Genomic DNA, 27,634 nt, shown 5'->3' on the forward strand with positions numbered 1-27,634 from the left:
GACCTTGTCTATATAAAAAGAAATGGACAGCCAGTTTGAAAGGGAATTGCCATGGACTAGAACAAAGAATATCCTTACATGATATTATTCTACACTATCATTAAAATTTTTCCCAGATTTGGATCACCCCCAGTACTTATAATAGTTCCTTGCACCCTTGGGGATAAAAAAAAAATCATCTGTTTGGTGTTTGGAGACAAACTTAACACATCTCTTGATACTTTAGAATTACAACAGCCTAATATACAATTATCCCAAGCAAACGTACAAACTAATTCTTTCAATGTCTGGCAGCAATTTAAAAAGGACATGTAAGGATTTAATCCTTTTCACTGTGTAGAGGGCCTCCTGGGAAGGCACCTGAGCACTCTATATTGGTCCCTCTTACCCTTTAGGCCAATAAAGACCCTCTTCTCACAATTCAATTGCTCACAGCTGTTGCATGAGCTCTCTGTTCATGTCGAGGTTGAAGTCTCATGATGACTGGTGCCATGGATCTGTCTCTCACCCAGTGGGGCGAACTGAGCCCTCCCTGGAGAAGAAAACCGGGTTCCACAAGATATGTGATCAGTGCTGGGGCCCCGCCAGCAGGCGAGGGGATCCCAAGGCAGGTGCTGGGCATGGAGGCCATGGGGGCATAGGCTACCAAGGAGACAAAACTGAACCTCACGTCACCCTGCTTGGCCCCGGAGGATGGCTGGTTAGCCAGAGACGGGTAAGATTCCTCAAGGAAGGAACAACCTAAGACAGGCACAGTCGCAGAGGGGCCATCAGGAGAGAATTTGGGGATCAACAGAGGTGGGGAAGAGACCCTCACCCCCCCAACATTGCAGGGGCCTGAAACCTAGCCCCTTCTGAGGGAGGTCTCCTGCCCCCATGGCTGCTTCGTGCTTCCCATGCCCAGCTCAGATCAGGACCCAGGTGACCGACAGAGACTTGGCCGACAGCAGCTGTCCTCTCACTCCAACAAAAATTGTTTGAGTTGTACCCATGGTGTGGGGAAGTGGGTTTACGATATGTAAATCCAGCCTACCACCAGGAATGCTCAGGACCTACTCAAGAAAGCAAATAATCTCTTCCACCAATATTTACAGGGTAAAATAAGATTGTTGTTAGAGTAATAAATTTGACAGTAAAATAGTAGTCAAGTTTTCAGGCAAATTTAAATTGGCTAGTTGAAACAAGCGAATATTCTAGAAAAATTAATTGTCCTGGACAAAAAGGTGTTCCTAAAGTGTTAACTAAAATTTTTTTTGGTACTTCATCTCATGATAAAATTGTGCACCATGTAATGAACCTAAAACAGTAATATTATAGTGCAAAAAATTAAAATTTAAAGCCATCAAGACTACATTATAAAATTTTCAAAAGCCTCCTAACATTTAAATCTAAAAAGGAGGGGATAGTAGAGGAATATCATGTAAGGAAAAATATCCTGTAAGTAAATTACCTCTAGAAAATTAATACTTTAGAAAATTAATTGTAAGGCTAAAAGCAAGACACCCATGAAAAACACACAAGGTGACAAAACAAGCCAGAGGAAAATCATTTGGGCAAAAAATGAAATAGGATCCCAAGTCAAATTTTTAGAAAATATTCCTTTATTAACTTTTGGTCAAGAATATGTTTGTATATTTTCAGAAAACAACTCTGAGACCATGTGGATTCCAACAACAGAGAGGAATCAACAGGACTACTCCAGCCATGAAGACAGAAGAGAAGCAGTCCAGAGATGGAAGACGCTGATGTGGCCTTCCCATACTAGCAGTTAGCAGCTGTGCATCACTGCAGGTTGCCCAGGACCAAACCAGAGAGAGTTGGACCTGCATTATCACCATTTGTCCACCATCCAGAACTGTAATGTCAGTGCTGACATGTACACATAAGGAACTGTTGGACATTGAAATTGGGTCTCAAAAAAGAACTGTTGGTCCAGAAAGAAAGTCACTACAGACTGATTCATTTGCCTGTCACCATAACCATTATTGCTTGTCTCATTTCTCATTTTCGGTTCTTATAAGTGTATTTCTAACTCATCTAGGGGAAATAATGAACAACCTAGACTAATGAACAAGAACAGACCCAGAAACAAGGAGGCTTGGGTCAGACTGTCGGGCCTCAGAGGGAGGGTAGGGAAGGGTGGGGGTAAAGGGAAGAGATCAACCAAAGGACTTGTGTGCAAGCATATGAGCCTAACCAGCGGTTAAGGACAACAGGGGGGAGGGGGGGGCATGTGTGGGGAGGGGTGTGGGATGGGAATGGAGGGATGAGGACAAATATGTGATACCTTAATCAATAAAGAAATTAAAAAAAATGTTTAAAGACAGATGCCAAAAAGAAAATATAAATAAGCAATCTTATCCTATACTAGAGGCCTGGTGCATGAAAATTCATGCACTGGAGGAGTGTCTATCCCTCAGCCCGGCCTGCACCCTCTCACAGTCCAGGAGCCCTCAGGGGTGGGAGGCGACCCGGTGATCAGGGGAAGGCAATGCCCCATCACACCTCTGCTGCTGCCACTGCCGGCAGCACAAGCCTCGGCTGGCCCTGGTTACCTGAGCCTTGGGCAGCCCTGGGTGGCTGGGCATCCACCATCCAAGGCTTCCCTGCGCCTCGGGCATCATCTGGGCAGCTGCCATCCAAGGCTTGCCTGCACCTCGGGCATCAGCTGGGCAGCCACCATCCAAGGCTTGCCTGCACCTCGGGCTAGCCCTGGGTGGCTGGGCAGCCACCATCCAAGGCTTGACTGTGCCTCAAGCCGGCCCTGGGCAGCTGGGGGACTGAGGGAAGTGGGGAACTCAAGAGGCAGGTGTGTGGACAGTTGGGGGGCAACCAGGCCTTCAGGAGAGGGCAGTTGGGTGCAACCAGGCTAGCTAGGGAGGGCAGTTGGGGGCAGACCAGGCCTGCAGGGGAGGGCAGTTTGGGGCAAGATCAGGCCGGCCTTGCTGTGCACCTGCCGCCCCAGGGGGGGCTTAGAGGACTGGGTGCTGCCATATTGTGGCTGTAGGCGCCACCATCTTTGAGGATGGGGCAGTCAATTAGCATATTGCCTCCTTATTGGCTGTGAGTGCTGCCATCTTTGAGGGCGTGGTGGTCAATTACCATATTCCTTCTTTATTAGACAGGATAATAAAAGCCTTGGTGGCGCGATGCCCTCATGCAACATCATCACAAGATGGCCACCACAAGATGGCGTTTCAAGATGGCTGGCAGGGGAAGGCAGTTGGGGGCGAACAGGCCAGCAAACGAGGGCAGTTGTGGGTTATCAGGCTGGCAGGGGAGGGCAGTTGGGAGCCATCAGGCCAGCAGGGGAGGGCAGTTGGGGACGATCGGGCCAGCAGGGGAGGGTAGTGGGGGGGAAGGCCTGCAGGGGAGGACAGTTGGGGGCAACCAGGCCTACAGGGAAGGGCAGTAGGGGGCAACCAGGCTGGCAGGGGAAGGCAGTTGGGGGGTACCAGGCCTGCATGGGAGGGCAGTTGTGGGTGACCGGGCTGGCAGAGGAGGGCAGTTGGGGGCAACCAGGCCTGCAGGGGCGGGCAGTTGGGGGGGACCAGGCATGCAGGGGAAGACAGCTGGGGGGGACCTAGGCCTGCAGAGCAGGGCAGTTGGGGGCGAACAGGCCAGCAGGGGAGGGCAGTTGGGGGTGAACAGGCTGGCAGGGAAGGGCAGTTGGGGATGAACAAGCCAGCAGGGGAGGGCAGTTGGGTGCGATCGGGCTGTCAGGGCAGGGCAGTTAGGGGCAACCAGGCCGGCAGGGGAGGGCAGTTGGGGGGATTGGGCCGGTAGGGAAGGGCAGTTGGGGGTGATCAGGCTGGCAGGGGAGCAGTTAGTTGTCAATCAGGCTGGCAGGAGAGCAGTTAGGGGATGATCAGGCTGGCAGGCAGAAGCAGTTAGGGGCAATCAGGCAGGCAGGCGAGTGGTTATGAGCCAGCAATTCCTTTGGTGCCAACCTAGTTAGGGCTGGTAGTTAGACATCCCCTAAGTGGTTCCAGATTGGAGAGCATGCAGGCCAGGCTGAGGGACACCCCCCGCCCACCGTGCACAAATTTTGTGCACCGGGACTCTAGTCCTATATAATAAAGAGGGGATATGCTAATTGACCCTCATGCGCTCGCAAATATAAAGGCGCCCACAGCCAATAAGGAGGGAATATACTAATTGACTGCCACGCCCTCAAAGATGGCCACACCCACAGCCACAAGATGGTGGCGCCCAGTCCCCTCAGCCCTGCCAGGGTGGCAGGCGCGTGGCAAGGCCGGGCCCACCCCACACGCCTACCTCTGGAGTCCCCCTGTCCCTTCAGCTCCTCAGCTGCCTAGGGCTGGCCTGAGGCACAGGCAAGCCTCGGATGGCAGCTGCCCAGCCACCCAGGGTTGCCAAAGGCTTGCACTGCCAGCAGTGGCAGCAGCAGAGGTGTGATGGGGTGTCGCCTTCCCCTGATTGCTGGGTTGCCTTCTGCCCGAGGGCTCCCAGACTCTGAGAGGGGGCAGGCCGGGCTGAGGGACCTCCCCTTCAGTGCATGAATTTTCATGCACTGGGCCTCTAGTCTTAAAATAAAATTGTTACCATGTGTTAGATAGCAAGGCATGCAGTATTTGAAAGGATAAGGAGAAATTGAAGGAAGTGTTTTAGAGACCTAATTGTGTGTGTGTGTGTGTGTGTGTGTGTGTGTGAGAGAGAGAGAGAGAGAGAGAGAGAGAGAGAGAGAGAGAGAGGAAGTACAAACATAGTAAAAGAGATAGAAGGAAGTCCAGAACAAACAAAAAAAGAGAGAGAGAGAAAATGCTATTGGAAGGAAGGTACTGGGAGAACCCCTTCATGTTGAGAGTGACAAATATTAGTAGAATGGGCCATGGAAGCCCCCATCTCCTGATTTCTTTAATATAACTAGCCCTAACCAGTTTGGCTCAGTGGATAGAGCGTCTGCCTACAGACTCAAGGGTCCCAGGTTCAATTCTGCCAAGGGAATGTACCTTGGTTGTGGGCACATCCCCAGTAGTGGGTAGGCAGGAGGCAGCTGATTGATGTTTCTCTCTCATCGATGTTTCTAACTCTCTCCCTCTCCCTTCCTCTCTGTAAAAAAAAAAAAAAAAAAAAAAAAATCCATAAAATATATTTAAAAAAAGAAAAGATAACTATGTGTCTTGAATGAAACAGACACTGAGATGCATGAAGAAAACACAGATTCACACGGTTATTCAATGAGGCAAAGGCATTTATCAAGTACATAGCATGTGCATGCCACTTTGCACAACCTATAGGGAATACAAAAGACAAGACAGTTCTGCTCTCAGTCCTGAAATTGTTTGTAAGGAGATAAGACAAATACACACAAAGAATTGACAGATGCAAGGAAAAAAAATCAGTCTAAAAATAAATGATTCTAAGTTGTCTAGCTCTCAACACATTTTCACTTAGATAGCAACCAGGATTCAAGGACATTCCATTAAGACTAAACTTTTTAAAGATTAATAAATGTATCGAGGAGGGAGTTGCAGTTAGCATCATGCTACCCAGTCATTCCATATGAAATCTTTCATGGGTTAGCTTTCACTTTACTTAGAATGTATTCCATATAGGGTCCAGGACAGAGAAGTCACTAACACACACTCTCAGGACTTTTCAATCTATCAGTATTGCTGCATTCATTCTGATGATCTGATTTCTACATGTTGTTCAGCAACTGATGAAACAGATTGGAAATATGTCTCATGGGGTCCAAAATCTGTCTGGCCAATATCTATAGTAAGAGTGCCGGGGCTGACCAGCAGCCCCTGAATGACAGATGAACAGATTATTCTGACACAGTTTCACTGTGAAAGAGAGGTTAAGGGATGGCCTGGCTATAGGAGCCAGGCAGTCTCAATTGCCTGCCTCGTTAGGCCTTTATTGGAATTTTTATCTTTAGATGCAATCAGTAGGGTGAGTAATCTTGGGAGGACACATGTTTACAATGTCCTTTAAGCAAGGGCATCCAGGGATTAAGCATAAGGATTCCAGTAAACACCCGAGGTCTGCACATGCACAGACTTGTTTGGAAAGGTCAAGGAATAAATAGGGGCACTGCCTTTGACACTCCCCTAAGTCTCCCCTAAGTCAGAATTCCCATAAACAGGGCAGGTGCCTTCAAGCACACTTCCCTTTTCTCAGAATGCCCTCCTTACAAATTTTCCAACCAAGTCTGTGTGCTCCCCAACATTAAGTGTGAGCAACGTTCACTGTTCTTCACAAAGAATTACCAATTAGCTGACCCAACTGAATTCTGCAGGTGCATGCAAATAAGGCCAAAGCAGTTCTACATGAGCTCATGAGCACATTTGCCCACAACCTGGAATCTACTATATTATAGGGACGTGTTTTGTTTTTCATTCCATGCAGCTGTTTCTCCAGAAATTTACCTTGCTGGTTATATTTTACTAGAGGCCCGGTGCACGAAATTCGTGCATGGATGGGGGTTGTCCCTCAGCCCAACCTGTACCCTCTCCAATCTGGGACCCCTCAAGGGATGTCCGACTGCTCGTTTAGGCCCGATCCCAGGGATCAGGCCTAAACGGGCAGTCGGACATCCCTCTCACAATCCAGGACTGCTGGCTCCCAACTGCTTGCCTGCCTGCCTTCCTGATTGCTCCTAACCGCTTCTGCCTGCCAGCCTGATCACCCCCTAACCACTCTGCTGCCAGCCTGTTTGCCCCCAACTTCCCTCCTCTGCCGGTCTGGTTACCCCTAACTGCCCTCTCCTGCAGGGTTGATCACCTCCAACTGCCCTCCCTTGCAGGCCGGGTGCCTCCCAACTGCCCTCTCCTGCTGGCCATCTTGTAGTGGCCATCTTGTGTCCACATGGGGGCAGGATCTTTGACCACATGGGGGCAGCTATATTGTGTGTTGCAGTGATGATCAATCTGCATAGTACTCTTTTATTAGATAGGATAGAGGCCTGGTACAGGGGTGGGGGCCAGCTGGTTTGCCCTGAAGGGTGTCCCTGATTAGGGTGGGGTTCCCTTGGGGCGTGGGGCGGTCTGAGTGAGGGGCCTGTTGTGGTTTGCAGGTGGGCCACACCCCCTGGCAATGCAAGTGGAGGCCCTGGTATCTGGAATTTATTTTCCTTCTACAATTGAAACTTTGTAGCCTGGAGCAGAGCCAAGCCTGGGGCTCCCTCCGAGGCCCGCAGCCATTTGTGTTGGGGTTATAATTGAAACTTTGTTGCCTTAAGTGGGTGGGCCCAGCCAGGGTGTGTGGAAAGCTTTGCTTCCCCTGTTGCCGGCGGCAACCCTGGCCTGCTCTCTCAAGCTCCATTCTGCTGCCATTTGTTTGAATTTGTTTACCTTCTATAATTGAAACTTTGTAGCTTGAGTGGAGGCTTAGGCCTGCAACGGCTGCAGAAATCTTGGCTTCCTTTGTTACCTAGGAAACCTTGCTCTCTGTGGCTGTAGCCATCTTGGTTTGGGTTAATTTGCATACTCGCTCTGATTGGATGGTGGGTGTGGCTTGTGGGCGTGGCTTGTGGGTGTGTCAGAGGTATGGTCAATTTGCATATTTGTCTATTATTAGATAGGATTGAATCTACATATCAAACTAAATGGAAGCTTCCAAAGACTATAACATTGATAGAGGAAAGAGGTGAAAGACTGGGTAACAAAGAAAAGCTAGCCAGTTATGAAATTTAAAATACATCCTGGGGTGTGAATTATCTACATGTACATAGATAACCAGAAGCTGACTGTATCCTCTGAAATTCCTTTCATTCCTGGGCTTAAGTAGCAGCTGTATATTTCTGTATCCTCCTCTACTCTTTTTTTCAAAGATTTTTTACAGAGTTTAGAGAGCGGAATGGAGAGGGAGAGAAACAACGATGTGAGGAAAACATCAATCAGCTGCCTCCTGCATGCCCCCCACAGGGGATTAATCCCACATCCCGGCATGTGACCTGACTGGGAATCAAACCAGCAACCCTTTGGTGTACGGGATGGCGTCCAACCAACTGAGCCACATCTGCCAGCCTTCTCTACTCTGTACTACCAACCACAATTCACCAAAGCAGCAGTGATAGACCGTCACTTATATCAGCAGACACCATCACCAATTATCAAAAAAATCTGGAGCCAGTTTGATCAAAAACTCTGAAGTTAGAGATTGATTATGTTCCACATTTAGGATATGATCCTCTAAGAAATAATATTCTTAAAGGTTGAAGCCTTCATTGATGCATTTTCAAGGTTATTTAAAAAGGAATTCTTTAAGCCTGGCCAGTGTGGTTCAGTGGTTGAGCATCGACCTATGAACCAGGAGGTCACGGTTCCATTCCTGGTCAGGTCACATGCCTGGGTTTCCTGCTGATCCCCAGCAGAGGGTGTGCAGGAGGCAGCCCATCCATGGTTCTCTTTTTTTATTTTTTATTTTATTGTTTAAGGTATTACAAATAATAGTACATATGTCTCTTTTTATTCCCCCACTGACCTCCCCCCGGCCTCCCCTACCCCCCTGCCAGCACTTGCCCTTGTCCCCCCGCCCCCAGTGTCTTGAGTTTGTTGGTTGTGCTTATATGCATGCATACAAGTCCTTTGGTTGATCTCTTACCCCCGCCCCGCAACCCTCCACTACCTTCCCGCTGTAGTTTGACAATCTGTTCGATGCTTCTTTGCCCCTGTCTATTTTTGTTCAACATTTGTCATGGTTCTCTCTTTCTTTTTTTAAACATATTTTATTGATTTTCACAGAGAGGAAGGGAAAGAGATAGAGAGTTAGAAACATCGATGAGAGAGAAACATCAATCAGCTGCCTCCTGCACACCCACCACTGGGGATGTGCCTGCAACCAAGGTACATGCCCTTGACCGGAATAAAACCTGGGACCCTTCAATCCACAGGCCGACGCTCTATCCACTGAGCCAAACTGGTTAGGGCTCATGGTTCTGTTTTATCATTGATGTTTCTATCTCTCTCCCTCTCCCTTCCTCTCTGAAATCAATAAAAAAAATTTTTTTAAAGAAGGACTTCTTTGAAACCTATATAATTTAATTAAGAAATATCAACCCAACAAATTTAATTTAAGTTAAAAATGGAAATAAAAAGGAATTTATATCTTCATGTATCAATCTACCATTTTCAACCTATGATCTACATAATAAACAATACTAAAGTATACAAGTCTCTACCAAAGAAAAATAACAAAAAGGACTTCCACACTTTATACTGGATGCTAAATAGGTAACTTTTCAAGTACCCTTTGCTAATATAGAGGTTACCCAAGGACTTTTATGAACATGTTGTACTAATTATTTCTATTAGGTTCCTATAGTATGCATGGAAGTTTTCTAGTCACCATAGAAGATGCAAAACTTAAAAGAAAGGTAATTCTTGGCTTACACAAATTTATTTAGAATGAGGTCTAGGATAGGCACATGCAAAAGAAAATAATAAAAATAAGTCTGGCCTTGGCTGCCTGGTCAGTTGATTGTATGATCATACCATACACAAAAAGGTTGGGGGTTCAATCCCTGGACAGGGCACATGCAGGAGGCAACCAATAGATGTTTCTCTCCCTCCCTTCCTCTCTCTAAAATCAATAAAAACATCCTCAGGTGAGGATTTAAAAAAAATGAGTCTGACAATATATTCAAATTACATAGAACATGTTAAAGAATACAAATAAAGGAAGAAATCAACTGAGATAAATACAATTAGGGCAAACCCCCTTGACTCTTGAGCTGACTTTTTCCTTAGTTGAGAAAATCTGGCCCATCAGGTTTTGAAAAAAAATCAACTTTCAGTTTAATGTGGATAGGGAACTGAGTGCAAACCACTGAGTCTTTTCTAAAAGTAAAGTGGGGCAGAAGAGATCCATCACCTCTGCAGGGGGAAGGAAAATGATGCTTCATCTTTAGGTCCCACCACCCCCTTTCTCCAGAATATGATTCAAATATTTGGCCACAGAATAGCCTGCTTGGCTTGGCATTGTTCTAATGAATGTTGAAGTAATATGATAAAGCATTACATCTGAGGATGCAAAACAGTGACAGGTTAGATTATACATTGAGGTTATTGGAATACAAATGTGATTGCTCAGGGCACCCTTTTCAAGAAAAGAAAACTGATTATCTTTTTACATTTCTTGTAGAAAGCAGCAATTTTGAACACATAAGTCTTCTCCAGCTCTAGTCAAAAGACACAGGGTCCCATTATTTAGGAAAAAAAGGTTTCTTGCCCAGTTCTTCTGGGGTCTATTAACAAAGAAGATTCATCACAGGCCTCGGCACACTGCTCCTCTCTGAAGGTCTTTGAACAACGATTTTTTGAGATATTCGTGACTTTTCAGAGAGGAAAAAGTCATGTAGCTGATTCAATCAACTACCTAAGAATTAGAGTTGACTTGTTAGTCACTGTAAGATATGATTAGTTACATTTCTGACAAACGATGACAATATGCATGTATTTAAAATCAGAGACATAGATCTGCCATCCTTGGCATTATTTTCCTTTGTTCCATCTTAATCCAGAGCCAGATTTCCCAAATTTAGAGAGAAGCTTAGATTCTTGAGCCAAAATATTGTTTTTGAATTGCCAGAAGCTGCCTGTTAATTTTCCCTATGTTCTTATAAATTCAATTAAAACCTGAAGCTTAGATCAAATTAAAATGACTTGCTTTATTATCAAACTTCCAGCCATCCAGCTGTTCACAATATTAACGTTAATACATTTCATGTACAATAGTATTTCGCTAATGTTCTCTGTAGGTTCCCTCACGTCTATAGTCAATTAATTACTTGTTATGTATGTGCTTATGGCAGCCTGGCTTCCTGTTTCCACCGCCTCTTCCGCTCCCACAAAGCCCTTAAAACACTTAAGTCCTGACATTCATGAATCATAGCTAAATGCAATATCCTTTCTTTTCTTTGCTCCGGAAGCAGGTCTCACACTGGAAAGGAGTAAAGTCTAACATTTCTAAAAAAACTTAAATAGAATTCTTCTCCATTATCAAACAGCATGACCACAAACCACCCACCAATATACAGTATGTCTATCATGGCAGATATTTGACATCTTGACAAGAATTGTAGCACCAAATGCGAATAAGGGAGTTGGCCAGATAGGCTGCTTCCTTTAGCTGAAGATTGAAAAGAAGTAGTGATGATTGAAATAATGGAGGAGCATCATATTCATTTATATTTTCAGAATAATGAAGAAGTGCCTTGACTGAAATCCCAAGAGGTATGTCTACCCGGTAGAAAGAGCCACCCCATTCAGTCAGGAACCAGTCATCATTACTAATGCACAGTAAAGCGCTGTTACTGAGTCAGACCCAGGCAGGTGTGAAAATTAATCAAAAAGGAATGAAATGATTGCCAGCAAACAAGCAAACCAGATTCAATGATTAGCAAAATTCAATGAGGTAAAAAGGAGTGTCTTGGAAACTGAATACAACTTCAATTGATTCTCTTCCTCATACTAATCCCGTCCCGAATTGCTACTTATCCTAGCTTCCCGCATCACTGGAGTCCTTCTGAAGCTGCCTGGGGATGTTAGGCTACCTTTAGCGCTGCTTCAGACTAACAGATACTATTCCTGTCCTGACAGCTACACACTCGCATGTATTTTACCTGCTTTAATCATCACCTGTTTAGCTACATAAGTATGTTATGCCTATTGCAAACCAGCCATACATATTCATACTCAATTCATACTCAAGAGAACACATTAGTCAGGGGAAGATACAGGGGAAAGGGCCATTTCAGACACAGGACATAGCATGAGCAGAGGCATGAAGCACAAAGCCCTGTGCTGTGTGTAGAGAACTACAATTTTGCTGGAAGAGAAAGTACAAGTTGACATTCTTGGAGGCATCTTCATTGCTTTCAGTTATGGGCCATTTGCTCAAAAGTGCAGATTACACAAATATAGGGTGTTCCCAAAAATGTATACACACACTTTGAATAATTATAAAGGCAGTGTTTATTAAAATACATTTCATTTTCAAAATTGAGCTATCAGATCTAAAAGTGTGTATACCTTTTTGGGGGACACCCTGTATTTTAAGGCACTAATGAGTCAATGAGTGTTTGCTTGGCATATGAGTATTACAGATACTAATATACAAGTGACTGTAGAATCTTCATCTGTACCTAGCTGACCTATTGTCATTAAACTTTCATGATGTCCCAGTTTCAACATGTTGATATCACTGTTATGACACTTTCTGTTTCAAAAATATATAATTTCCCTGGCCTCATAACTCAATTGGGTAGAGCATCGTCCTATACACCAAGGTTCCGGGTTGGATTCCCAATCAGGGCACATACAAGAATCAATCAATGACTACATAAATAAGTGGAACAACAAATTGAAGACTCTCCCTCTCTCCCTTACTCTCTCTCTCTCCCTTCCATTCTCTCTAAAATCATTAACAAAAAATTAAATTTAAAAAGTATATAATTAATTACCTCCATCTTTTCTTATTTATTAGTTGACCCAAGCTTTCTAATACAGTGTCTCTCAATGTACGGACTATAGCCACCTGCATCAGAAACCTCACTTGGTGCTTGATGACATGTAGATTCCTAGAACTCAGGCTAGATCTGCTGAATCAGAGTAGAGCCAGGAATCTGAATGTTGACAATCACCTTCAGCTGATTCTTGTGCACAGTGAAATCAAACCACATCACTGGCAATGACACCTATGTGTGGTGAGTTAGACAAGAGTAACGGCAGATGTGCTGACGGAAGGTTACTACATACTGGCTTGTGTCTGATGAACGCTGTGTCAGTCTTTATCAAGACATATTTCTCAGAGTCCTGCTGGCTGGAGATGCTCTAGAAAAAGATTTCTGTGTTCAAATAGATTTGTGATACCACCAAATTATATATTCCTCTTAGAGAGTCCCAGTGAATATTAACATATCAAAGGTTTGGAGAAGTCCTGCATTAAAAGAAAAACTAGTTTAACCCAGCATTTGACCAGGAAATCCTTTATTACCATAAGCCTGTCGGCATATACTATAAAATGAGTATGCTAATATGAGTGTATTTAGAAAATAATGTTTTACTGTTAAATATGTTGTTGGTGGCCCGGCTGGTGTGGCACAGGGGTTGAGCGTCGAGCCATGCACCAAGAGGTCACTGGTTTGCTTCCACGTCAGGGCACGTACCTGGGTGAGGGCTTGCGATCCCCAGAGGGGGATGTACAGGAGGTAGCCAATCAATGATTCTCTCTCATCATTGATGTTTCTATCTCCCTCCCTTCCTCTCTGAAACCAATAAAAACATATTTTAAATGTTATTATTTGTGATCTAAATATCTTTGTAATAAGAAATCCATCAATAAAACTTAGTTGACAATTTGTGAGTCATAAAACAGTAAAATACTGCTCAGTTCTCCTGTTAGAATGTTAAAAACATCTTGTTTGGGGGGGAAATGAGACATATGTAATGCTATATGTAAGACTTTAAGCAATAAAAAAATTTGTTTGATAACTGAGACATAATTTTGGGACACTAGCAGATCAAATGTGACTTATAAAGCAACCTTTAGTAGTTATAGTTCAGATGCTGTTTTCGCTGATTTCCTCATTCACCTCACATCCCCCTTCTTGTCACACATATAGTAAGTCACTCTCCATTACCTGCCAGTGGATTCACTATTGTGAGAATTTAGTTGTGAGATTCTGAGCACATCTTTGTCACCTCACACGAAACTGCTGAGCAGCCCCCATCCCAGGACACTGGAAACACAATAAGAACATCTGGAACTGCTCAAATTTTACCCACGCAGACTTCCTTCCTCCTATCTCTACGAATTACAGCCAAGAGAACCAGCTTTCACCTTTATAATGTTTTCAGAAGGTACAGTTTTTTTTATGTATCAACTCACTTGACCCTACCGATCCCACTCTTACCTGTTTCTCCATGATAACTTCCTTATTACCTGGGGAACCTCCAGCTTTAAATAAAATCAAACCCATTTAGGAAAGTATAGACAGAGAGTCTTTTTAAAGCTGGGAACGAGTATGATGCAAGCAGTAATAATACAAGGTAGAAATCATATGCTTTGAAGACTGTATTCAATATTATAGGATGTCCCATTGTGAAAAGCAGTTTAGCACAGAATTAGCAATCAAGGCTTTCTGCCAGCCTCCTAGCAGCTGTTACAACTTGTTTGGAACCTTAGCCTGAGAAAGGCTGCAGCAACTGTAAACTAAAGTGGTTCATCTGAAATACATTTATGGTTATGAAAAGCACAGCAAAACATCTGCAAGGGAAAGAAAGCACTAGGGGGTTAGAAGGGCAAGTTAGTAAAGCTTCCCAGAATTATCCCAGGGCCTGCCAGGGAAGGTTAAAAAGGTTTCCCCAGCAGCTGCCAGACACAGAAATGAAGCTGCCAAGAGTTAAAGGAAGCAAACAAAGGGTGGAGAGACCGAAGGGCTCTCTCGCTCTCTCTCTTAGGCTCAGAGTGAGGACAGGGAGATAGACAGGCACTAACCTCCGAAGAAGAGGAATATAGGAAGAAATAGAATGGGTTGAACCTTCTATGATCAACACAGTCTGTACACAAGCAAGAAGATATATTCTATGGTGTGTGACGTACTCATTACAATGAAGCCAAAGAGTAGCTTCTCAACTGCTACTTTAGATGAGATAAAACGAAATTTCCACAAGTTCTAAGAAATCAGAAGCTTGATCAGAAAGGTTCAAAATGCATTTGCAACAGAAAATAGACTATATATGAGTTGAAAGTCAAAGAAGGCAGCATGGAGAATTCCAATTAATATTATTTAAGATTGAAAGGATTTGAGTCAAGTTCACAATAAATTTAGCAAAGTGCATTCAAGAATTTAAGAAGACATCAACTATTGTCATTGCGTTACTTTTGCCTCAACTTACACTAGCCAAGTGACTTATCTTCTCTCATTTCTCTTTCTTATAATCCCCCAAGTCATTCATAAGCCAAATATATGTTAAGTGGAACTCTACAGAGATTTACGTTAAAAATTTTCACAATAAAATGTAAATCTGTGTTGATTATCTTTCCATCATTAAGTGTTCAGTAGTAACTTTAGGCATAGTGTAGAAATAATATATAGAAAGTTCAATGCATTTACTCTCTGAGGAGATATAAATCTAAGATTGCAGCGGATAGCTGCCACTGTCTTCTAATGTATTACAAGGCAGTGTTGGTAAGTGCTATGTATTTTAAAGATTGTTTTGTTATAAGAAAAGCTAGGTAGCTGAATATTAGTGAGCTTACTTAAAGCTTCTGAAGGGAACCAAAAGTTTTGCCTTTAGGGATACTTATTTTTAACCTGGTCATTAAGAAAAGATGGCCTGGCTGGTGTGGCTCAGCGGATGAGCATCAACCTATGAACCAGGAGGTCAGGGTTCGATTCTCGGTCAGGGCACATGCCTGGATTGTGGGCTCGATCCCCAGTAGGGAGTGTGCAGGAGGCAACCAGTCGATGATTCTCTCTAATCATTGAAGTTTCTCTCCCTCTTCCTTCCTCTCTGAAATCAATAAAAATGTATTTTTTTAAAAAAGAAAAGACTTGGAAAGAACCTCTTACCCTCCCCCTTTTTCCTGCCTAAGAGATTCAGATGGAAGAACCTGCTTCAGGAAGGGAACCTTAGCATAGTCACCTTAGCATTAGACAGAGGACTCCCAGGAGAATTTTGTTGACCAAATCCTATGTCCCCCCACCCCTGGATCTCATTGTTTCTGGAATGCCTAACAAAAATGTACCTGCCATGTGTTCCACTACTCCTCAGTTACCTGCAAATCGCTCATTCTTTGAAATCTCAGACCTCTACCCCACCGTTCTCTTTTATCCAAAACAACATATATACCCAATTTCAGAGCACTGTTTTTGGAATTTTCATACTTATGTGAATTCCCCATGCGTACACATTAAAACTTGATTTTCTCTTATTAATCTGTCTCTATTAATTTGATTATTAGCGCAGATAGAAGAACTTCAAAGATGGAAGGAAAAGTATATTTTAGCCCCAACACCACACTCCCAGAAGTCAATAAAACAGAAATATCTTTAAATTCCAATATAGTTCATATTAATTTCTACATCTTAATGTTAGATATGTCTGGGCTCCTAACTAACAAAATAAATTGAGTGATGACGATATGTTAACATTAGGATATTTATCCAAGAAGTCAGAAGACAGTCAATTGTATGTTTATAAAGATAATTTCTTAAGGATGTCCATCCTATCTATATTATAAAGGGCCTGTGGCCCTAATGCCATAGCGCTGTAATGACCAAATGACCGGTCACCCAGAGGTGCATTGATGGGCCTCATGGTGCGGCGGGTCTGGGGTCCCTCCTCTCAGGGCAGGTCTGGGGTCTCGTGCAATTTCAGCTCATGCAGAGAGGCATGCACGGGTGGGTGGGGCTGTGCGATTTTGTGCGCTGGGCTTCTGGTATCAATATAACAGTTTCCCCTAACTTTTGGACGCCACACTCCAAATTCCTCCATAGCAGGTCAATCTGCTAGCATCAACTAAACTTCTCATCATCAATGCTGTCTCTGCACCTTCACACATGAGGTCCCCCTGCTTCAAATATTCTCACAGTGCCTCCCAGATCAATCCCCAAGGTTATCACCTAAGAGCTTGTTAGAAATACAGAATCTCAGGCCCCATCCTAGACCTACTAGATTATAGATTAAAGATGGCCAGAGGGAAGGGGAGGGTGAGGGCTGGGTAGAGGTGGGAAAAAGGAGGGAAAATGGGGACATCTGTTAATAGTGTCAACAATAAAAATAAAGCTTTTAAGAAAACACATCCTAGCAATGCGCTCGGCGGTCCCCTGATCTGTCTCTTGCTTCAACAGGGTTTGGATGGGACAGGCCAAGGGACACCCCTTCTTCCAACCAATCTCCAGCCTCTTCTCCAGATACCACCTCCAGAACCACCTCGGCCATTCTCAGCCTCCAAAATAAGCCAACAGTTTTTTTTTACCTTAACTTTTTATTGTCCAAGAACCATGAGCTCCCAAATTCGTCAGAATGATTCCACCAAGGTGGAGGCTGCCGTCAACTACCTGGCCAACCTGCACCTGTGGACCTCCTACACTACCTCTCCCTGGGCTTCTATTTCCACCCCGACGATGTGGCTCTAGAGGGTGTGGACCACTTCTTTCTTGAGTTGGCCCAGAAGAACAAGGGCGCTGAGCATCTCTTAAAGATGCAAAACCAGCCCGGTGGCTGCATTCTCTTCCAGGACGTGCTGAAGCCTTCCCAAGATGAGTGGGCAAAACTCAGGACACTGTGGAAGCTGCCATGGCCTTGGAGAGGAACCTAACGAGGCCCTTTTGAATCTGCAAAAGGGTTCTACTCGTGCAAACCCTCATCTCTGTGACTTCCCAGAGAACCACTTCCTAGATGAGCAGGTGAAACTCATCAAGAAGATGGGTGACCACCAGACTACCTCCCCAGGCTGGCCAGCCCTCAGGCTGGGCTGGGCAAGTATATCTTCCAAGGGCTCACCCTCAAGCATGACTAGGAGCCTTTGGAATCCAGAGGCCTTTGAGGGGTCCTCTGCATCCCTCTGGTGTCTGGTTTTTGTCTGAGCCTCTCTGCAACCTCTAGCCATTCTTTCAACCGCCCTGGAGCCCTCTCCCCTGTGTTGGACCAAATGGAAACAATAAAGCTTTTTGCAGGGAAAAAAAATCCTAATTTCCTCCTATTAAAAAAGTAAATAAAGTCTACATTTAAAAGATCTCCCAGATGATCTGTACAGACAGTAAAGTGTGAGAGGCACTGTCCTGGATTATGAGATTTTTGAGGACAGAGAGAATTGTATTCACTGGATATCTCCTAGCATATATTAATGAGCCTAGGGCATAGAAGACATTCAATAATTTGTCTATGGCAGGGGTGGGGGACCTTTTTTCTTCCAAGGGACATTTGGATATTTGTAACATCATTCAAGGGCGATAGAAAATTTCAACCTAAAAATTAGCCTGCTATATTTGGTCAAAAATTTATTAACTCATCCCTAATGCCTTGGTAGGGCCAGACCAAATGTTTTCTTGTACTTTATGGGGCCCTAGGGTCAGACGTTCCCCACTCTTGGACTAAAGGATGAATGAAAGTGTTAAAAAAGGGGAGGGGGGCCCTAAGATGGATTGTTTCTCTGGTCCTTTCCAAGGCTAATACTCTGCAATTGGAGGCCAAGCTTACACTGGTTGATTTTCACATAGGCAAAGTGGGACTTCAAACTAAATCCTGCTTCAGGCCTAATGTCTCTGACCTATTTTTCCATCTACTAAATAATAAATTATATGCCAACTCATAGCACAGTATTCTCAATTAAATTTGAGGAAAAACACTAAAATGTGTGTGTGTGTGTGTGTGTGTGTGTGTGTGTGTGTGTGTGTGTTCCCTTTATAATCAATTTTTGTGCATGCTCACTGAGATCTTGGATCTGGACAATAAAAATCTTCAAGTTTTTAGTAGTAAAAAGAAGTTGTCCTGGCCAGCTGTTTTTATAGCTCCTGTTTACTAGCTGGCTTTAAATAATAACAACAGAAAGAGAATGTATACCATTATTTACAGATACTGTCAAACTGTGTGCACTGAATTTCTTGCCCTCCTTCCACTACTTGTCTCTTGCTTTCAGAGAGTTTAAATAATCTCCTACACACTCCTGGGCTTCTGACTGTCCCAACCCACTTGGCTTCCACTTTTCTCTAAATATAAATTGCATAAGCTCCTATTTTCTCTAACAAGACTCAGCTATTATTGTAACATTCTAAGTAAAAACAAAAAATGCGGAAATGTTCATATTGCAATAACATCTTCTAATATGATTCTTCCATTACAGTTTGAAAATAAGGTTTTGTTTTCCAAATACCCATAATGCTGAACAGAAAATATCTGTATCCGGGAACACTGGGTTTCCGATTTGCAAGCATCCAAAATACATAGAGGTTTTAATTTATTTCTGCAAAATCTTACTAACTTGTCTACTTTAATTCCGAGTTGGATTTGTTGAATAAATTGATTCCCTACAAAAGTGAATGTTAAATGTACTACTTGCATAATTTCTACAACTAATTATGGCGTCTTTTGGAAAGTCTCCAGCAAATTCTCACCCCCTGACTTTCTGAACATTCTAACCCTTTATCATTTCCGAATGAATGAACTTCCCACCTGTGTGGAATTGTGGAAACACCTGGTGTTGTGAGCATGATGGCCGGAGAAGCAGAGTGATGAAAATGGCACACACAAAAAAGAGCCCCATAAGTGTTCTACACCAAAACACTGCTGCTTCAGAACATAAGGCTGAAAGTTAGAATATGACAAGGAGATAATATTTCTGTAGAATGAGGCTTTATATTTCTGCCTCTTTGTGTGTGCCAATAAAGCAGAATTATGAGATTAACTACCACATTTCCTTCTCCTATCCTAAGCAGTCTTAACATTTGCAATACAAGCACCTCAATTGTTTATCCCTAATGCTATTATGAACACTCCCGTAGCTGACCTTTCTAAAAGAATGGTGAGCAATTGATCACTGATATTAGCCTGCTAATAAATATATCATGGATGAAATACTGATGTTTATTTATTACCACTGAGATTTGAGCAGAATCTGTCCTAGAATGTATAATAGCTAATAGTTAAAAATTTTGCTGGGGAAAGATGTAACCCAGATGGCCACAAATGGATTTAAACCTGGCTAAAAGGCAGATATCTACTAATTTCACACATAGCATTACTCTCACATTTTGAATTGTTTAATAATGAACATAATCAAAATGATTGAAAAGTCTAACTCTCTTCTTTTGACATGAAATATTTGAGAGATACATAAACAAGAAACTAAAACAAAGAAACAAACAAAACAGAAAACTAAAAACAGTGGCTCCAAAACCCATCATTCAATCAGGAAACATTATTAGGTGCTCTGAGTTATTTGAGTAGAGTTTTTTTTATATTTAATTTTGTGTGGTAGCTTAGGTCTCTATGGCATCCACACTCACAAAGTCAAAACCCCAAAGTCAACAGTAGTCAAGGATCTTAATAACTGCCTGGCATGCAGAGCAGATGGGGTTTGGGGGTCTGTGTGAAAGAGGTGAAGGAATTGAGAAGTAAGGTTGGTAGTTACAAAATAGTCACTGGAATATAAAGTACAGCATAGGAAAATAGTCAATAATATTGTGATAATTATGTATGGTGCCTGGTGGGTACTGGAAATATCAGGGGGAATATTCTGTAAAATATGATTGTCTAACCACTATGCTGTAGATCTGAAACTAATCCTCTCTAATAAAATGGTAATATGCAAATTAACCATCACTCTGCTACATAAGCCATGCCCACCAGCCAAGCCACGCCCACCAGCCAATCAGGGCGAGTATGCAAATTAACCCCAATCCAAGATGGCTACAGCCACAGAGAGCAAGGTTTCCCAGGTAACAGAGCAAGCCAAGCTTTCCATAGCCGTTGCAGGCCTAAGCCTCTACTCAAGCTACAAAGTTTCAATTATAGAAGGTAAACAAATTCAAACAAATGGCGGCAGAATGGAGCTTGAGAGAGCAGGCCAGGGTTGCCGGCGGCAACAGGGGAAGCAAAGCTTTCCGCACACCCTGGCCAGGCTCACCCGCTTAAGGCTACAAAGTTTCAATTGTAGAAGGTGAATTAACTGCCACAGAAATGGCTGCCGGAGCCCCAGGCTTGGCTCCACTCCAGGCTACAAAGTTTCAATTGTAGAAGGAAAATAAATTCCAGATACCAGGGCCTCCCCTTGGGTTGCCGGGGGGCGTGGCCAGCCTGCAAACCACCACAGGCCCCTCCCTCAGGCCACCCCACGCCCCAAAGGAACCCCACCCTGATCCGGGACACCCTTCAGGGCAAACCAGCTGGCCCCCACCCATGCACCAGGCCTCTATCCTGTCTAATAAAAGAGTAATATAGAGATGGATCATCACTGCAACACACAATATAGCTGCCCCCATGTGGTCAAAAATCCTGCCCCCATGTGGACACAAGATGGCCACTACAAGATGGCCAGCAGGAGAGGGCAGTTGGGAGGCACCCGGCCTACAAGGGAGGGCAGTTGAGAGGGACCAGGCTTGCAAGGGAGGGCAGTTGGAGGTGATCAACCCTGCAGGAGAGGGCAGTTAGGGGTGACCAGGCTGGCAGAGGAGGGAAGTTGGGGGCAAACAGGATAGCAGCAGAGTGGTTAGGGGGTGATCAGGCTGGCAGGCAGAAGCGGTTAGGGGCAATCAGGAAGGCAGGCAGGCAAGCAGTTGGGAGCCAGCAGTCCTGGATTGTGAGAGGGATGTCCGACTGCCCGTTTAGGCCCGATCCCACCAGGATCGGGCCTAAACGGGCAGTCAGACATCCCTCGAGGAGTCCCAGATTGGAGAGGGTACAGGCTGGGCTGAGGGACAACCCCCCACCATGCATGAATTTCGTGCACCGGGCTTCTAGTAAAAAATAATAGTGAATGTGAACTGTAATTGAAAAAAAAAATTTTAAGTAAAAGAAAACACAAAACCTGCCTGGCATGGTCTAAAATTTAATTGATCCCATTTAAGTACAGTGCATTCATTTCCAAGGGCTGCTAAAAAAAAAAAAAAAAAAAAAAAAAAGTACCACTGCTCTGGCCACAGTGGCTCAGTGATTGAGCTTCATCCCATGCACCAAGAGGTCACCGGTTCGAAGTCCTGGTCAGGGCACATCCCCAGGTTTCGGGTTTGATCCCTAGTAGGAAGCATGCAAGAGGCAGCCGACCAATATTTTTCTCTTCATTGATATTTCGCTCTCTCTCTTTTTTCCCTCTCCCTTTCTTTTTCTCCAAAATCAATAAAAACATCTTTTATAAAAAGTACCACTAATTGGGTGAGAAAATTACAGAATCTTTTTTCTTCTTCTTATGTTTTTTCAATACAGTTGACATACAATATTACATTAATTTCAGGTGTACAATATATAGTGATTAGACATTTATATAACTGACAATGTGTTCCCCCCAATATTTCCAGTACTCACCTGGCACCATTCATGGTTATTAGAATATTATTGACTATATTCCCTGTGTTGTACTTTACATCCCCACGACTACTCTCTAACTACAAAGTTGTATTTCTTAATCTCTCCACCTTTTTCCCCCAGCCCCCAAGACCCCCTCCCATCTGGCAACCAATTTGTTTTCTTTATCTGTGAGTTTGTTCCAGGTTTGTTCACTTTCTTTGTTTAGATTCCACATATAAGTTAAATTATATGGTATTTGTCTTTCTCTGTCAGACTTGCTTCACTTAGCATAATAACCTCTAGGTTCATCCATGTTGTCACAAATGGCAATATTTCATTATTTATTATGGCCAAGTAATATTTCATTGTATATATGTATATCTTATTTATCCAATAGTCTATCAATGGACACTTAGGTTGCTTCCATAGCTGGCTATTATAAATAATGCTGCAGTGAACATAGGGCTGCATATATCTTTTTGGAACTAGTGTTTTGCATTTCTTCTGATAGATACCCAGAAGTGGAAGTGCTGGGTCATATGTAAAAACACAGAAACTTATTCTTTCACAGTTCTGGAGACTAGAAGTCTGAAATCAAGGTGCTGGCAGGGTCATGCTCCCTCTGCAGCCTTTATGAGTCCTTCCTTACTTCTTCCAAATTTCTGGCAGCTCAGGCTCTCCTTGCCTTGTGGCGGCATAATTCCAATCTCTGCCTCTGCCTTCACATGGCTATCTTCCTTGTATCTGCTTGTGTCAAAATTTTCCTCTTATAAGACACTAGTTACACTACATTAGGACCCTCCCTCATTCATTATGACCTCATCTTAACTTTATTACATCAGCAAAGACCCTATTTCCAAATAAGGTCATGTTCACAGGTACCAGGGATTAGCTTTCAACATATCTTTGATGCGGGTGCAAGTCAACCCCTAACACTGGGAAAATGATTCCTGGATGCTCCTTCAAGGCCTATCTTTCTTTAACTCTTTTAGTCAAATGTTGAACAAGAAATCCAATTACATTTGTATTACAAATTATTATATAAATCTGAAACACAGTAAATGCAAACACAGAGGTTCAATTTACTGATCTTTTAAAAAATAGCACTTTTTAAGTATCTTCCAGGTCCCACACTGCATAAATATACATCTCGGCACTAGAATCAAGTACACAGTCATTACAGACCAAAAGCCACAGATGTCACAGGCTCCATGTGGTCAATGCCTTGAAGCAGACAGTCTGCCTCAATCTGTACCGATGGACACTTCCAGGTGGTGGACAAACAAAGCCCCAGGGAAGCTACATTGCTTCAAACTAGCCACAGGGTAACATCTATCAAAGAAATCAACTTTGGGTTTTTTTTGTTGTCTTTTTCAATAAATATGTTTTTATTGATTTCAGAGAGATAGTAAAAGAGAGAGAGAGAGAGAGAGAGAGACATCAATGACGAGAAAGAATCATCAATCAACTGCCTCCTCCACACCCCTTACTGGGGATCAAGCCTACTACCCGGGCATGTGCCCTGACCGAGAATCAAACAGGTAACCTCTTGGCTCATGGGTCGATGCTCAATCACTGAGCCACAATTGCTGGGCTTTTGTTATCTTTAAAAAAAATTTCCCCATTAGGCGACTCTTAATTTCCTCCCTTCTCAAATTTGTCCTGGGGAAAAATGATTTCTGTCATTTGGTGAGACTCTAATACTAATGTGGATACTGATGGTAGATGAAATCACTGCCCTTATTGCGGAATGACAATCAGTCACAGTGGCAGGATTGTATAGGGGTGTTTAAGGAAAGTACAATAGCTAAGACATGCTCTATTATAGGTTAGTGATGGACTCTTGTAAAAGGAAATGTTGAGTTGATTAAATGCTGTCAGAAAATGCTTTTCCTGAATAATTTTTGGAATATTTTGTTACTAAACCTGATTAACTTAAAGGCAAAACAAAATAAGCAGGTGGCAGTGACATTTGCTATCCTATAGGGTGGAATAGTACATCATGTCCCTTGCACCTAAGTCTTCCTGAGCCTTTTAACTCTCGAACATAGGTTTAAAGCTACGCTAAACTCAGAGATCAATTATGCTTATAGGCAGGAGAAAGACTGGGGGCTCCAGGACAGCTGACAGCTTCCCTGCTCAAAATCAAGCTGCCTTGCTGGTGTCCCCATGCTGACCTGTACGCTGGTTCTCACCCCGTTTTTGTGTATCTGATTCTAATAGGTGGCCTCCTTCCTGTAACTAGATCTTGGTCTTCTGCCTGAGTACCTAAGGCCCTGCCTAGTTTCTACATCACTCCTCCAACTCTAGGATTATGACTGATTGCTGAGTCCTGGTAGAGCCTCAGCTCTATCCTTGATCCCAGTTCCTAGTGAGGCCTACTGACTGCCAACCTGGGATGAGCAGTCACAGAGAAAAGGCCACGTGAGGACACAATGAGAAGACAGCCATGTAGAAGGCAAGAAGCAAGGCCTTAAGAGAACAAATCCTGCTGACACCTAGATCTTGGACTTCTAGACACCAGAACTGTGAGAAAGTAAATATCTGCTGGTTATGCCACACCCATTCTGTGGTAAATTATGACAGACAGCCTTAGCAACAAACACATACCCTTTAAGGTCACACGCAATCCTCAAGTCAAGAACTAAGAGAAAAGATGATGATCTTTGACACTTTGTTAATATCTTGTTGTTTTTGTTTTGTTTTTTAATGATGGTTAGAGAGAGAGGAAGTAAGAGGGAGAGAGAAACATTGATCAGCTGCCTCCCACATATTCCCCACTGGGGGATGGAGCTCGAAACCCAGGGGTTTGCCCTGACCCAGGAATTGAACTGGAAACCTTTCGGTGCACAGGATGATGCCCAACCAACTGAACCACACTGGCCAGAGCTTAATATCTTTTTCTCGAATTTGATACTTTCCTAGAAAATAAGCCCTGAGCAGCTACAATTTGTATTAAGAATGAAATATTCTGACAGTAATTTTCAAGTATTAGTTGAAGCTGGCAGTTTTAGAAAGTCAATTAACAGTCCAGAAACCAGATTATAACTTGTCTAACCAATTTAACAGTCGTGAAAGCTTGTGCAGTTCACAACCCTTCTGAACCTTGATTTATTTATCTAGAAAAATGTGTTAAGAACCTCTGTCTTGATCACCACAAGAAGTGTTATGATACTCAAAAGTGAGAGGGTGTGAAAGTACTTTGAGGTTGCAAAGCTCTATAAAAATATAAGGTCTTTGTTTCAGTAAAATTCAAAGATTGCCAAACATTTATAAAGAGCCTTATTTGGCCCCCACCCCCTGCCATATTCATCACATGTTGAAGAATAATTGTAAGATAACCCGTTATATACCCAACAAAAAATGCATGGAGAAGAGACCTATGAAGCCCACAGTCTTGTGATATAGTTTGATAGTTAAAAGTACCAGCTTCAGCCTAGAAAAAACTGAGTTTAAGTTCTGCCACTTTCTCTCTGACTAATGCAACTCTTTCTTTAAAAAAAAAATGTTTTTATTTATTTCAGAGAGAGGAAGGGCGAGGGAGAGGGAGAGATGAGAAACATTGATTGGCTGCCTCCTACATACCCTGCCCTGGGGATTGAGCCCACAACCCAGGCATGTGCCTTGATCCGGAATTGACCTGGTGACCTCCTAGTGCACCAGACAATGCCCAACCAACTGAGCCACACTGGCCAGGATTAATGCAACTCTTTAAGCCTTAGTTTATTCATCTATAAAATGGAGTAAATAAATTTACCACAGAGATTATCACAGTAATCCTATATAATAAAGAGCTAATATGCTAATTAGACCGAACAGCGGAACGACCATCTGGATGACCTTCCAGACAAAGCTGGGGCTGTGAGGGCCAAGCCCCTTGCATGAATTTTGTGCACCGGTTCCTCTAGTCCTATATAATAAAAGCCTCATATGCAAATTGTCCCCTGCACTGGGAGTTCAACTGGGAGTTTGACCGCTCGCTATGATGTGCGCTGACCACCAGGGGGCGGAGCAGAACATGGTGGTGTCGGTGACAGAGCTGGCAGCAGGCAGCAGTGGAGGCGCTGCCAGCCCCAATGAGCCCCAATGAGAGCGAGACCACAGCAGGATGGTGGGGCAGGTGAGTGGGCGGCACCAGATCAAGGTGGGTGCGAGTGAGGCCTGATTGCCCAGCCGATCCCCCCGCAGATGGCGGCCAGCGGCGGCGGCAGGGGGCGGGGCCACCACTCAGCTCCCAGGCACTGAGGGAGCCAGGTGAGGGCCCGATGACTCAGGTGGAAGGGGCACGCAGGGGCCCAGGGGCCCAGGTGCTGCCCAGGGCCCAGAGGTCAGCTGGGACCTGCCCTTCCATGCCAGACACTCGCACTTCCATCACCAGCCAGGCCTAGGGACCATACCTGTGCACCGGGCCACTAGTTGAGATAATAATGACTGTAAAGGCCATAATACAATATTAGCCCAATATGTGGTAAGCACTCAGTAAATGTTAGTTATCATGATTATTGATATTATTCTTGCTACTAAGAACCTAGAGATTATTCAGGAGGCTGTGAGTACTATCACGCTTTCCCAAACCACAACTGCACTGTGTCTTAACACCCTCAACCATTGCAGATAAGCCTTGCAGAATAATTAAAGAAATGCAAAACCTAGAATGTGATCATGACAAAGAAGATGATTCAAAAGGGAAAAAAAGAATGTGGTTTCATTTTTCTGAAAGTCTGAGTTTTTAGTGTTGGGCCAAACTGAGTGAGACAACCCAACTTTGAATTTTCCATTAGTGAGGTCAGATGGCCAGGCATAAACTGAAGTGAATTTGATCAGATGGTCACAGGTCAGCGTTTGAGTATTGAGATTCAAACTGGGTTTAAATAACAAAGCAGCAGAATTTAGACCAGGAGATGAGGAAAAGAAGAACAGATGGGGTGGTTCACACCAAAGCATAGCTGAGGTAGGGCACAGAAGGTGTTTGTCTGATGGCCTGCTTTCTGTGCTGATTCAAACATCCTTGTGAGTTTGAGTGATTAAAGACTAGCAGGAGTATGCAGTATTGGTGACTGAGGCAGCGTTGACCAGGTACCCGTGACTACACAGAGGTTCTTGGTCAATAGGGAATCCTAAGAGTTCTACCTGCTCCCCCTCCCCTTAGCTATTTTTGCATGTATATGTGAGCCTTAAAAATTATCTAGACAGTGTGTTGATCAGGCACAACAGTAGGAACTGACCTGGGATTCTGGATTATCTGCACTTTGATCTTGGTACATAATATATATATATACTATCTGTACCCATCATGTACTTTATAGATATTCTTTTCTATTTATATTAAGACTAGAGGCCCATTGCATGATTTAATCATGCACATGTAGGCTGTCTGTCCGCTGGTCGGGACCGGTATGGCCGGCAGCTCCTAAGTCCCTGGGCCCCTAGGGCGAGGCGGGGCGGGGGCGTGATCCTCCTGCGGCCGGAGCCCAGGCAGGGGTCTTGCCTTCGCCTCCCCTCCAGGAATGCTGGGGCCGCTGCCTCCTCTGCCTTCGTGGAAACCTGCGTCTTCTGCGGACACCGGGACACCGCCACGCGCTCCTGCGGCCCAACTGCCACCAGACTCCTCCCCCGGGAGCTGCGCCGCCCTCCCACCCGTGCCGCCTCCAAAC

At 43.9% G+C, this 27,634-nt stretch overlaps 1 pseudogene across 1 annotated transcript; it reads left to right on the forward strand.

Annotated features, from left to right (window-relative positions):
* Positions 1-16,981: 16,981 nt before the first annotated feature.
* Positions 16,982-17,499, forward strand: LOC307095319 (ferritin light chain-like; annotated as a pseudogene). Its single transcript has one exon. The product of its transcript is annotated as a ferritin light chain-like (transcript).
* Positions 17,500-27,634: the final 10,135 nt, after the last annotated feature.

This window comes from Cnephaeus nilssonii, assembly GCF_951640355.1.
Source record: "Cnephaeus nilssonii genome assembly, chromosome: X".
Taxonomy (NCBI): domain Eukaryota; kingdom Metazoa; phylum Chordata; class Mammalia; order Chiroptera; family Vespertilionidae; genus Cnephaeus; species Cnephaeus nilssonii.